Source organism: Argiope bruennichi, chromosome X2 (genome assembly GCF_947563725.1).
Source record: "Argiope bruennichi chromosome X2, qqArgBrue1.1, whole genome shotgun sequence".
NCBI classification, from domain to species: Eukaryota; Metazoa; Arthropoda; class Arachnida; order Araneae; family Araneidae; genus Argiope; species Argiope bruennichi.
Window position 1 is genome coordinate 132,313,679 of NC_079163.1, and position 15,083 is coordinate 132,328,761.

General features: G+C 30.1%; 1 protein-coding gene across 1 annotated transcript in view; it reads left to right on the plus strand.

Annotated features, from left to right (window-relative positions):
- The first annotated feature begins 3,846 nt into the window (after window positions 1-3,846).
- The window catches only part of LOC129959645 (uncharacterized), a 59,117-nt gene continuing 47,880 nt past the window's right edge, over window positions 3,847-15,083 (plus strand). The window contains exon 1 of the mRNA XM_056072532.1: window positions 3,847-3,952. The gene's annotated coding sequence lies outside the window, so the exon portion shown is untranslated. The remainder of the gene's footprint in view (window positions 3,953-15,083) is intronic.

The following is a 15,083-nucleotide window of genomic DNA, read 5'->3' on the forward strand; positions in this document are numbered from 1 at the left end:
TCAGTTTTTCTGTATAAGCATTGCTTTCCGAGCCATGATTTGCTATTACAATAGGATTACATAACCATACTCTGAAAATATCTTCAGGTATGCAGGATTCCACGAGGAGAAAAAGCATTGCTGAATATTTGTCTGATGTTAATCCAATTGATTCTAGAGCTCTTAAGTAAGTTTCTAATTTATCATAAATTTGGGACGTGCTTAATTTCCTTTTAGCTTCTGTAGCATTTATTATAACTAATTTTAGAAGCTCACGAACGTAGTACTCACTAAGAAACTAATCCTTTCCGAAACGCGATTTTAAACTTTCTATTGCCTTACAATAATTCGCATTTGTTGGAGGATAACTGTCTATAATTTCAGGTGCTCTAGTTCCTGCACTTACACATTGGATCAAATATTGAAATTTGTCTTCATTTTCTAATTTATCATCATCATTAATTTGACTCCAAAAAGCCAGCCAATTCTTAATTTCACCGTTAAATTTAACGAGTTCTATTTTAGGTAACTTAAGTTTTCGTTTAATTCTAGGAGAAACAGAACCAACGCTTTCTCTTTCAGCGTCAGAAAGTTTAGTCAAATATATTTCCACATTTACTTTCGCATCAATCATTTTTGTGCTATATTCCTCGATTTTCATATATTCATTCTCATACTTTTCGGTATTCGGATTTTCCAGAAGAAAGCCACATATTTCATTATCTAATTTGGCCAAATCCGAATAAATTCGTTCCAAATTGCCGAAAAGGGATTTAATTTCTTTTTCCTGAGGTTCATCGACCTTTAATCTTTCAATCAGAACATTATACGTTTTCGTAAAGTTAGTTCTAATAGGTATTCGCTTCTTAACGAACATCTTCATTTTTATTCCACTACTTAATTCTTATTGCAAATAAAAACAGACGCACCGTATTTTTGGCGATCACGTTCGGGTTCAGCACAATGTTGAGACTATCTGAATTTCATTTCATTCAGTCGTTTCTCCTCTAATAAGATTCAAAGATGTGGGTTCGTAATGTGAAATAATCCACTCGTTGTTAATCTAACTCCATTTTATCCTCTCTCTTATACAATTCTATTTACATGCTATATATACAGTTGCTTGCTTTGTATAGTTGCCATATACAAAAACGTTCATTGGTTTCGAGCGCAATTAATTCTGATTTTAGAGTTCTGACAGCAAGTTACAGCTCTAGTATGATTAAAGTTAAAACTAGTTTTTAGCCAAAGGCGCTCGTAACAATACTGAAGGTACAGGAATGTGATGTTATGCATTGCAGGTTTGTTATATTGTAATTTTCGCAAGATATTCATCTTTTGTCATAATTTTTATGAAAAATTTGAGAACAACTAAATGAGAATTCTATAATTGAGATGTAATGAAAATTTACAGAAAGATATGTTTTTATTTATCTCTTTTTAATATAAGGAAGGTGCTTGGAGAAATGTTAAAATTCTGGCACGATTAAATTTTTTATTTATTGAAAAATAAATGTGTTTATGTATTTACTACCTTTCTGCATGGGTCAACCCTAAGAATTGAACTTAAACACTGATTTTATTTAGGGTTACAGTATTGAGTATGTATGTCAAATTGAAGATCTAAAGCATTAGATGCGCAACACTGATTCAAGTTGTCCAGATTGTTGTCATTCCTATTTTTATATTTATATATCCTAATAAATGTATTTGATTGTTTAAACTATGATTCTGTCATTCCTTCATTAACATAAATAGTTGTAATAGTAACATGAAGTTGTCTATAAAAAGAATCCTGGGAAGTTAAGATTTCTTATTACTGAACATAACGCAATGTACTGTATCATTTGATAAACCCTTTTGCTTGATATACTTGATGTTATTTTAATTAAAAACAACACAGCAAAACTATGGGCTCTGGGTAATGTGGTAAAGGCCATGAGAGCTCAGATTTTTATTTCAGAGTATTGTATTTGAGAAATTTCGATCTTTGACGAAATTTCATAACTATCTTTCATAACTCGAGTGTATTTCTATATATAATATGCGATCTTTGGCTATTAATCGCAGGCATGTGGTTAACACACAAATACCAAGAAAATCAGTTTGCATTTTGGACATCTTTTTTTTCCCCAGACGATTGAAACTATAATTGAACAGAGTCACAAGAACACACACAAAGTTTTTAAGTTATTGTAAGTATCCGTGCGAAAGTACTGACCCACAGACGGTCGACCCTTTGATAAATCAAACTCCAAATTTGATACTAATTTACACTATAGATTCTAAAACTGTGTCCCAAATTCTATTTACCTTAGTTGTCACTTTTCTGAATGACATGCCAAAGTACAAACCAGCAGATAGTCAATGCCTTGTCTGATTGGGTTCTAAATTTGATAAGGATCGTTTGCTAAATTTGGGTTTTTATCGGGTTCGATTGTCGCAGGACAGACGGACATCTGAACGGTTTCCTTCAAAATTTGGTTCGACACTTATAAAACCAGATTTTGAAACTTTCGCTTTTTACGTTTCGTAGTTTTTACTGGAATAAACTTACTTATTTTGGATGGATTTCATTCAAAATTTGATATAAATCTACAAGTTTTGTCTAAAAAACATGCACCAAATTTCGTCTACCAAGCTCAAAGCGTTTTTCATTTATTGTGTTTACAGAGAAGCATAATTCCAAAAATTTGTTTTTCAGATTCAGGAAGTCTGGAAAGTAAAGAATATTGAATTATTTGACAATAATTCTACTTTCTATGTATAGACTTCGTTTACGATCTATCACATCTTCCAACAAAGAAGCAGAGCCTATTATTAACTTTCTGAATAGATTTTTTTTTTCAAAATATAAAGAAGAAAATGTCCTCACATATTGAATCGATTTTGAAAAGAAATGCTTTTTTAAACCATGTAACTATTTCTTCCATGTCAAAATCCCAGTTTTAGTAAAAAAAATAATTATTTTAGATGATTATCTGTTTTCATAATAAGTCAAGGTTAAATATCAAAGATACAACACTATGTCGTACCACTAATCATCGCGAAAATCTTGGTCTTAATCTATGTAAATATATTAATATCTCTTAATTCAAAGCTAAGGTCAACAGAACAGTAATAAATATAGAACAGTGAGAAGTCAATAAAAAATTGGACACAGAAAAAAAGATTTTAAATGACTTTCTCATATATGAAATATAGAAAAAAGAACTTGATCCTCACGTTTTAGAACCTCCATGAGTATAAGAAACATCTTTTTGCCATTATATCTGCCTGAGTTTCTGAACATAATTCAGAAAAGCCTTGAACTAAATGCATGAAATTTGGTGTCTATACTCACGACCAAATTTTTAGGTTTCTGTCAAATTTCCATTCACAGAAAACCTGACTGTTCGATTAAAACTAAATTCGACAACTGCAAAACTCAAAGAAGGGCGTAAAAAAATTTGGTTTAGCATTTATTAAGGTTTAACATCGATTCTTATCAAAGGATTGTCTTGTAGTTAGATTGATTATAGTTACCTTTATCATGACGTCGGGTGAAATGATTCCTACAGGTTTTAAACCGCAATTTACTGACAAGCATTCAGTTTATTCCTCTTTCCTATTCACATTTAAAACAAATTTACCAAAAGGATAATAAGAAAAAGAGAGACTAAAAGAAAAGAACTGAAAATGTTCATTTTTAGTTCCGCGCTCAACCATAGCTGAAGAACAGTGAGGGGAAGTTTTCCCAAAGTTTCAGAAACTCCCGGGAAAGAGTTATTGTCGCACCAATAAGAATGTGCCCTGTGCGCATGCGTCTCAGTCATTCGAAGCACGGCGGAGCACAAAGCTATTAATTTAACATTTGAGAGTAGATATCGGCGGTTGAAGTGAATTGGATCTTATCGGTAATCTGAGGTTTAAACGGAATTTCAAAGAATGCGAGGATAAGGATAACAGTTAATCCGTTTTTGCCACATTAAAGGTGAGAGATATATATTATTTTAAATGTTTATATCCTTCTTTTTGAATTCTTTTAAACATATTTGTTATTTTTTTTAAAAAAAAATGAATGTTGCATTTTTGGCAAAATTTTTCTTTTATATTAATTTCAGAGAGAAAATAAAATGTTTGGCAAATCTTTGATGAAATTTTTAAGAATTTTACTTCATTGTAATTCAGGAAATGATGTAAAATTAAATTATAATTTAAATTATAAATTAAATTATAATTTAATGATTATGTTAGTCTTCTTAATCTGCTTCTTGATTAAAGCGAAAAAGTTCTGAGAAAATTCAAGCACATTGAAGAAAAACAAGAATGCATTTAAAAGTTCAATTTAGTAAATTCAATCAAATCCAAATCCATTTTTTTCTTAATTGCTTTTCCAATTAAAGAATATCAAATAATTAAAAACTTAGATCAAACATTTATCTATCTTTTAGAACTAATGAAGTTTCAATTCTCATAATTTTTCTTTTATTATTCGGTTTAGTCATTTGCAATTTTCAAATGACAACGCATCTTCGATTTTCAAAGATACATGATGCCCGATACATATTTCTTTTATTTTGTTTCAAGTACAGAAAACTTGTTCTTAATACAAAAATTCAACAATTTGGTTGGGGGGGATAAGATTTCTCTTGCCACGACTCCCACCCAATATTCGGGTCCTCTATCTAGTTCTTTGCTATCTCTTGACTGTAGTAGAGAAGGGTTCATCTAATAACATAGATGGTTTGTACAATTACATACTATCTGTAACGCGTCATGCGGCAGTCAATGTGTTAATCTATATTTTTGTGCAAACCCACAAGTTTCAATAGATAGGCCCGATATTTAGGCTTTGGAATAATGGATTAAAAACGAAATATTACTGAAGATTCTTCATTTTTGTGCCTGTTTAGTATTAAAATTAGATCTTTGGTTAAATATCTTCATTTTGCTATAGTGTGGTATTCTGCAGAATGAAATACTGATTCATAAATCTTTCTCTTTTAAATTTCAAATTATGTGACCCACTGATTTAAAATTCGATATTAATTTAACAAATGAAGTAGAATTATAAGAATTATGAAATCAAAAGCTAAGAGGAAAGATAGGAAAAGAAATGCTTATTAATTTGCTATCAAAAAATAAGATCACGTTTTGTTTTGCCTGCACTAATATTTAAAAATAAAAAGACTCAACGCAAGAGCAGGTGCGCTTAGACCTTATATTTTCCCTTTCCCATTAACATAAATGTTTCTCGTTTGTATGACACAACACTAACTTCTAAACAACAGAAATATGCATTATTCTGTTGCATTATTTAATTTAATTCCCTTTTGATAGTTTCATAAAATGTGCAATATTTTTTGTTTTTCTGTATAGGTAAGGCTTAAAACATGAATTCTTTAACTTTAGGATTTTTTTAAACTTCATTTTTAAAAAGATAAAAAAATTTTGTTTTCTTGTTGCAAATAGTTGTAGCAATCCTAATTTATATTAGGTTTGCTAAAACTGTTCATAACAAAATGTATTTTTTTTTCTATGTATATGTTTATATATGAATAGAAAATGTGTATTTGTATATAATTGCAACATTCGATGTATTTCAAGTCTCCAAATTTAGTCCAAAACAACTATTAATTCATTCGCAATTTTTTAAAATTTTATTTATTTATTATTATTATTTTTGGCAGAATGTCGAAGTTAAGTTTTTTTTTTTAACAGCAATAATATTAGAATACTCTAAAGTAACTTTTTTTCTTTTTAACCAAAGAAATTTTGATTTTAATAAATGAGTTTATTCCCTATTATTTAAAATGGTTTTTCTGATCTTGACATTCACCGTCAATTTAAAAAAAAATTCATTTTATCATAGGATTCAAATATTTAGATTAATTTATCTCCATTAAACACTCTCCGCTACTGTAACGAATCGGTTAATCAAACACTCATTAATCAATGAATGAATGTCGGGTTATTAATGCTCTCATCACCTTTCATTGTGATAATTATTAAAATCCGACGAAATTGTTTTCGTTTCAATTTTTCTTAGATATTTCATATGCTTCCTAAAATTGGTATCGATTCCGTTAACTGAATAATGTCGACAATAATTTTAATTAGCGGATACAAGAGCTTTTCGTTAAAGATATTGTGAAAGAAAACATTTTTACGAAAACTTAATTTTAATATAAATTAAATGAGTTGACAATAATTACTAAATGAGAGCTGTTTGCTTATTTTTAGCTCCACCTGTTGAAGGAATTTTAAAAATATGATTGCCATTTAATTTACGGCTGACATTTTTCTACTAAAACAATATATATATTTTTTTTTTATGATTTTTTCCATCTGGATAGAAAAATATCAAGTGAAATGGTTTACATGATTTGAGACTTTTTTATTAAAAGAACGCTTGTGTTCTTTTTGACACTTTTCGCGTATTGAAGTCGTTTTTTTTCTCATTTTGATTGATAAGTTTTACCTTTATTGAATTTGCAATGACTTTTTTATTTGTCCATAAATATTTCTAACTTTGTTCAACCAAAATAATGACACATTATCCAAACATGAGGGAACTTTTAATAGATAGCAGAGAAGTCCCAATTGACAATGTTTTTAATGGTAAAGCTTTGAATGAAAAAATTTATCTATGTCAACTGCCTTGAATCGAATGATATAAAAATCAACGACGAATTTTGTTTTCCAGAAAAATGATACGGATTAAAAATGTTTAAGTGAATTTTTACGGATGTTCACACAGAGAAGATAATTTCCTCCATATAGGGCAAGACTTCTATTAGCAAGGAACTAGTCATACAGTGGCGTAGTAAGAGTAACTGGTGACAAAATTCAATACTTTTTTCGTCCCTCTCTCAATCTAAGAAAGTAAATAAATTCGACACTATTTTGTTTCTATAATATCCATTCGATTGCATTTATATCTCCTGTGGTCTTTGCAGTTACAAAAGATCGAGAGATAAATAGCGAATAAATATTTGATTCTATGGCCTTTTTCAAAGTCCTTATTTACTCATTAGACTAGATTTCTTAGAATATTTGGTTCACTATTAATCAAATGTCCATGTAAATTTCTGTGTAATACGCAAACTTTGAAGGTAAGCAGACATATATAAACAGATCCTTTTGACAGTCGAACATGGAGACACAAACAAAATACGGGATCTCTCTAGAGGGGCCCTTGTTAGTGCTGACAATAGATATATGAAAATTTCCATACGCGATGGCTATTTGAACACGCTTGGAAAATTTGGGAAACATAATGAAAAGTGTGGCTTTTTTATTGCTTCTCTAACCTTATTAGTTATTTTAATGTTATCTTAGTCTCTGGCTACCGCCGATGTTTTTTTATGATGCAGATGCCGTTTCAACAACGTTTATTATTATTTGCCATTATTTTAACATAAAATGACCATCATTATTTAATGTGATGGCTTTATTCCTATTAAAAAAAAAGTTGTTGTCATTTGAAATTTTCGAAATTTCTGCATTGTAACCGTAGTTGTGAAAAGATTTTTTTAAATATAATCACTATAATTCATTGACATGGAACCATTTAGCGATCACTCTTTCTGTTTGCGACAACTCCATATTCTATTATATAAATGACTCGCTTCTGTATGCCTTATCCATTGTTGAAGCTTCTCCCATGATTTTAGAAGCATCCTGTATATTACCATACCCACCCTTGATATTGGGAGGCACCCCAGATATGGGGATACAACGCTATTTGTATAATGGTTGATTCTCTTTTCTCTGCGGGTATATTAAGACTGTGGGGTCAAGTTACATCCACTTCTACGATGGAACGTATATCTTAAGGGTGGGTTTTTACCATGATCGGTGATGGTCATTATGACTCAGTCTTAATTTCTGACTCTTCGCTATCACGATCGTCATTCAGTTAAAATCCGTGTGTTTTGAAGGGCAGAATGTAACTCCAATAGGATGCATTTTTTTTAGGGATGCAATTCAGAGATGAGGATGAGAAGTTTCCTGAAAAAGTTAGAAGGTTCTCGCTTCCCTGGTGGGTATAATAATTGTGATGGAGCCCTCTTTTATCGCCGATGAAGGCTTGTACCTCTGTATGAGGGGTACGCATACGAGCAGCTGGTAATGGGGGTCATGTCGATTATAGAACCTAATGTGATTTGCATTCAGGACACCCTGGACGCATTTGCAGGATTAGGGGAATTCTAATTTTTAGAGGTGTATTTCCGCATAATATTGTTTTCGTATTTATAGAGAACAGAACTGCAATGTGTCTCTTTCTACACTTTGAACATTTTTAGTTGTAAATCTTCAAAACCATAAATCAAGCCAGTATTTTATTTCATAAATGTATGCTAACTAACTGTAAACTACTTATTTTGTAAAGATATCTAGGCATTTGCGTCGCATCAATTCAGTTTTCTTTAGAAAATATTTAAATTCAAGGACGAGAAAAGGAAATGTTTTAAATATTGAATCGTGAAGATTATATTTGTTTCTAAAGGAATGACAGTTGGAACAATATGGTAATTGCTATTCAAATCGGAAGTGAATAGAGAGGAAGATTGTAGATAAACAGACGCTTTGGCATCCCATCAGTTTGTCTCAACTTAGCAATGCTTTGATTCTTCTAATACGAGGATTATGAAGAGATCTGAGTTTTTGAGAAAGAGTGAAGGTAAACACTATTTTGCATATTTGGTGATAACTGTTACTATTAATGTGAAGGAAGGCGTGCGGTGTATCATTAAATCCAGATGAATACGATTCAAATATTTAAAAATGACATACTTTTGAAGACAATTCAATTTCTAACTCCAATGATCGATATTCAGTACAATTAAAATGATAATTTCAAGGCGCTGTCTGCTAGCTCCAACATACATAAGATCACGTATTCATTCGTAGTTTTATATACATATGACCAACTTGAATTATCCTTAGTTGGTGATGATAGAATTTTGAAGTTGATTTTACTCTCACTTCCTAATGTGCTAAATTTTTTATAATTTATAAAAAAGAAATATTTTAGAATCAATTTATTTAACTGAATTTTGATTTCATAATCGTAGGCAATATTAAAAAAAATCAATATTCCATTTTGTTTAGAATGACGATTTCTAAATAAATGACACAATACACTATTTTAATATTTTCAAGTTCTCAATGAATCGAATAGTTCTGAATGGTACCTGACTGTGATGGTTTCAATTCCGTAATATTTATAATAATAAATGAAACAGTAGAGAAAAATTTTCAAAGCATTTTGTAATATTGTAATAAAAACGCATTTTTACGAACTTTTTTTTTTATTAAATCTATTTATTCCGCGTGCGGCTGTGTGCCTAATAAAATCCTTTTTATCTCATCAAAAGTTTAAAATGTTTGTCATTGTGATGAGGGCAATTAATTTTGAAAGTCAGAAAACGTAATACCTTTGCAAGGTGACAAATCGATCAAAACCAATACTTCACAAATAATTCCTCAGATTGACATAAATGAACTAAAAATGATATTTGCTGATCCCTACATTGAATGGTGTCGTTCAGCAGAATCAATTTTATTACGCGGATTTTGGCAACTTTTTCTGAAATGATTGTATCAGATTTTCAAGCTCTAACAAGTAGTTATGTGCTTGTGATACACGCCAATTGCGACGCACCAGTTGAATCATTGTTCATCTTGCATTTGTTGCTTGTAGTATTACGCCTCAGCATAACATATGATATTTGGTGATATACGTAGTGGTATTTCCTTGACACTGTCACACAAAATAAATATAAAAATAATTTTGAGTTAACTGTTGTGGTTGTGAATGGCATGCATATTGAATCATCGCTTCTTAATCGTATAAGCCGAAATTAAATTATTCCAAGATGCAATAATTCTACGAATGGAATCAGTAGTCTAATAAGTTAAAGAATTGAGGGTTTCAAATAATTCATAAGGATTCAAAATTTTTTGGATTCAGAATGCTCAAATGAATGATCGTATGCTAATTTTTGTAGTGCTATTCTTTTAAATGTCTTTCGATGATTGTGAAACTTGAAAAAAATCTTTTTTTAAAACAAAGAATTATTGTCTATATATGTTTAGCGAAGATATAATTCTTTTTTTTTTCTTTCAATATAATATCTCGTAGATATATTAAATAATTCCGTGAAATGGATTTTTTTCATTTCTTGTGATATATTGCTTTGGTGTGTCTTGTCACATATACATGTTTTTGATTTCAGAAACCCCAATTTCTAACTTTTGAGTGATTTGACACTGCGAAGAGGTGATAAACATGAGAAGGACGAACGATTTTCTTTTCTGATGTTACTATTCGTTTTCTTTTTGAAATAGTTTGAATTCGAAACTTGAGCAATATATTTATATATCTCTTAGTAAAAAAAATGAATATCTTTAATCCCACACTATTTTAATAAAATCCAAATGGAATGGAGCGAAGCGTTTCCATATTTGGAAACAGGCAGTATAAATATGGATCACCTTAGAATAAAGATTACGAAAAATATTTTGAGAAAAAACCATCTCTTCACATGATAGATTAGGTAGGGTGAACCGATGAAATCAGTAAATGTAAGCCGCAGAAAGACAGCCGATTTATAAAAGATTTGCAGTTACATTTGAATATTGACTTGATATTAAGAAGCCTTGAATTAATTTCATTTTAAAAAGGGTCTTATATATAGTGTATATATTTTAGTAATCTTCTTTTCAAGGCTGAATTAAAGATTAATAAATGATTTTAGTTAGTCTGTGAACATGATAGTTAAAAAAAGCTTTGACCTAAATGGCTGAAATTAGGTATATGATTAAATTTGTAATGTCAATCAAATTTTGAACGAAATCCATTGAATCCATTCATGAAGTCCAAGCGAATTCATTCGATCACACCAAATCGTCAAAAGCTCGGCCATAGATTTAGCATCTAAAATATACACTTATCAAGCTTTGAACCATATCCGCCAAACGGCTGATCATCTGACAGTTTGTACTTTCGCAAGCATGTAAACACAATGACTTAAATTAATGATATACTGTATGTTATCTTGTGACGGCAACTGTAGTTTTGTGTCAAATTTTGGAGTCAATTAGCCAACAGAAAGGCATCTAAAATGCATATTTTCGCGATAGATTCAGTAAAAATATTAGATTATCGCCAAGATCTGTATTCGTTATTATCATATAAGTTCGCGGTCTTACCCAAGGTTCTAGTTTTATGCGGAGGAAGGGGATAAAATCTTTATTGGAAAATATTCGAGAAAGTTTCGAGGAGATTATTAATGCCGATTTTATTGTTAATTTATATTCTAAACTTTACATTATTGTATTTCAGAAAAATTCACTAATTCATTTTGCAATCTCCCTTATGCATAATTCAGATATGTAATTTCTTTAATATTATTCTTAATTTTTAGCTCCTCTTATTCAAAAAATAAGCTAAATTTCATAAAATAAAAACTAAGATGAATTTCGTGAACGCATTTCAAAGTTAAAATAGTTATCTATATGGTTACAAGAAATTTGTTCATTAGATCAATTATTTTTATACTAATCCAGGATATCTAAATTCTACAAGAATAGCTTTTCCTATTGCTAACTAGCATTCTAAACATTACTTTTTTATATTTAGAAGCAAAATATTTAGAAGTTTCTTTTTAAATTGAAAATCTATAGTTTGGATCTGAAATTCAAACTTTAGATCCATTCCGGGAAACCTAAATATTTATCATTTTTACCAAAACTTTTTTGGGTAAACATGTGATCACTGTGGTAAATTTTTATTGAATTCAAAAAAAAAAAAAGTTTCATATGACATCCTCAAAAACACGAATTCTTGCGTTCATGCTCAATGAGGGGGAAAAAATCTGCCAGATTCGCTCTCGGTTTTGGAAAATTCAGCTTCGTAACATTTGGGAAATCGAGATGACATGACATTGCAAGTGAAGTGACGATATGGACCAGATCTAAAGTAAGAAATGAAATTGAAAATAATTTGGAGAGAGATTTAAAAATTCTTCCCCATATGAATGAAATTGAAATAGCACCTTTTCAGCATAAATACTTCCTCCCGAATAACTAACAATTGATTGAGAGAGCATTTTATTTTAAATTTGTAAATGACCTGAAATGATTTTCTTCGTTTGCCTAATTTGTTAGATGGAAGTAGAAAACACACTGTAGGGACGAGACAAGGTGGCACCTTTTCAACTCCTGGACATAATTCAAACTGGAGGAGGTCCTTTGATGCAAGTTTCAAAATTATATTTGTACTTGCAATAACCAGTTTCCCCACCGCCGATCTCTCTACGGTCATTGCCGTTGAGCGGATTTTCCGCCTAAATGCATCCAAATTTTCAGCCCGGTTGATTTCCGAGGTCAATTTGTTTCAATTTCCTTTCTTCTTTTTACAAAGGTTTCCTGTCAAAAAAGATGTGGAATTTTGTATTGTTTCTGTCTATATAAAACATTTTAAAATCTGGGCATAGAATATTTGTTCAGTCCCATGCGATTGTCCCCTTCCAGATTTGACCAAATGTTTCGTTTTCTTTTCTGTGTTGTTTGATAATTGTCGAGATCATTGAGATTTGGTTTCCACAGAAACCATATTGTAGATATGGAGCACAAAAGAAACGATATTCCAACAAAGAAGAATGTATTTTTGATTTTTATGTCTCCAGATAAATTTTGACGATGCCTTTAATACGCTTGAGTGTTTTTCAAAATTTTAACTGCTTCTTTGTTTTGTGCAGAAATTTTCTTATTTTAACATTAAACAGCATTTACTTTCATTAGAATTCATGAAAATATGCTTTTTGAAAAATTGTATAAAAATAAAAATTCCATAAATATTCATACGTAGAATGAATAGATTTGAGAAATTTCACTTCTCATAGAGATAAAAACAAATATCTGTAGCATATAAAATAATTCTAATGAATGCAACGCTCATCTCATTGAAAAATGTTTTGATACGATAGTAATCAATGTTTTGAACTTAGGTGAATTCATGAAAGATACTTGTAAATCAGAGCTAATATACAGAAAAGTGAGACGCTTACTCCAGTACTTTAAGTTATTTAAATAAAATTATCATTAATATTTATAAATCGGAAGATTAAATATAAGAAATTGTATCTTCCAATAAATTATTAAAATTTGAACTTAAAAATTTTAAGATTAAAAAATTTTACACAAATATTCTTGTATATAAAATAATTCTAGAATAAATATGGCAATCAATTTTTTTAAATTGCTGTTATATTTCTGAAATATAAAAGAAGTCGATATTTTAAACTTTGTTAAATTCATGGAAGCATCTGAAGATTCTGGTGAAGGATTTTTAAAACATAGTAGTATTTTGAAGTGAAAGGGAAACTTTAGACAAAGTCACTTTCCATTTAAAAGAATCTATTTTTATGCCAAATAAACCATTCAGTTGCTCTAAAAGTATACTATTTTTTTTTCTGTATTCTTTGAGAGGTCGGATCTCTATTTAACTAAGTTCCATTTAAATATTTCTTTATACAGAATATTTATTAAGCAGCAGTTTGTAAATTAAGATGGAAAATTGAGAAAAAAATGAAAATGAAAGGTACCCATCCACCTTACAGACATACCTCAAACTGCAAAAAGGACCACAATCTTGTTCTGAACAAGTTCCAAATGAGAAAATAATTTTTATAAAAAATTTCACATTTTTTTCAAGACTGGAAATATAGAATCTGTAATATTTTCTTGGGATAGTTACTTCGCTTGCATCAAATGCTTCTAATATTCCTTCTTATGCCGATCTTTCTGATAACCTTTTTATTATTTTCGTTACTTATTGTAATGTCTTTATTACATTTCGTTACTCTGCAATGCGAGATGTTCCACAGAATATTATGTAAACCTAATATCTTCATAAGCATGGAGAAAAGGAAACAGCTCTTACCTTCTCCAACAACTCTCATATCTTTCACATGCTGCTATTTTTTACTGCAGCCGATCTGCTTGATTTTATTAGAACTTCGAAAAATGAAATATCAAGAAACATCTCCAAGAATTTACAAAAAACAAAACTTCATTATATAGAAATGATTTTTATTAACATGAAGAATCAATTATAAATAAATGTCGTTCAAAGTCAAGGTTCTGTAGTTAAATACATCGAAAATGGATGGATTGACTTCACTATCTTCATTAGACATTCCATCTCGATGTTTCGAAGTACGTAGTGGTTCTTTTGAAAATAAAGTAATAGATCCAAATCTGAGTAGCTATCATAAAAATGCATAAATCAAACTTTTACAGAGCTTTTGAATCTTAGCTCTTGAAAACTGAGGAATGAATGAATTTTTTTAGGCTACGAAAATTAGTTTGAAAAATTAGTAAGTGAATTTTTTATAGAGATTTGTTGCGCTACTTGAAGTGTATTGCTACTGCAAGCTATAATTACTAATGGCTGTCTGTCTGAAATATAGAATCTCAATGCGAATCAAGGTCAGGTAGCTTGATGACAGCGTTCTGGGGCAGAGCATGAGAAAAGAATCTTGAGTTCGAATTCTTCATCCGCCAAACTTTCAGCGTATATGCTGTGGTGAAAGAATGCCAACTTTTCAGCTCACATTAGTATCTTAATACGACGAAGTATAACATATTGTTAATTAATTGATATTTCTTTAATTTAAAAGTTTTGTGATGATACGCCTTTAAGTCACATTTTAGTAAAACTATATTATATCAACAATACGCTGAAAACTTATAAATTTTGAAACTGAATTTGATACAAGATTGCCCAATTTTCTTAAAACATAAACCATTGGAAAGCATTTTTTTGCTTTAACAGATTTTATAGATAAATCTAGAAACGTTGGCTTATAATAATAATAATGAAGATTCAGTTCAGTTTCTATTTGAAGGTTATATTCAGTGATGACAGAGTGTTTCAGCTTTATAAATATAAATGCTTACAAGCCTATTTTAGACACAGTCGAAATTTCGCATACAGAATCTTTTCATACTTCAAGGAGCTTAGAAATAGAGTGGTTATTTATATTTATTAAAGGAAATAAATCCATCAGAAGATGTTACGAATATCCAGTTTCATACGCTGCAAGATG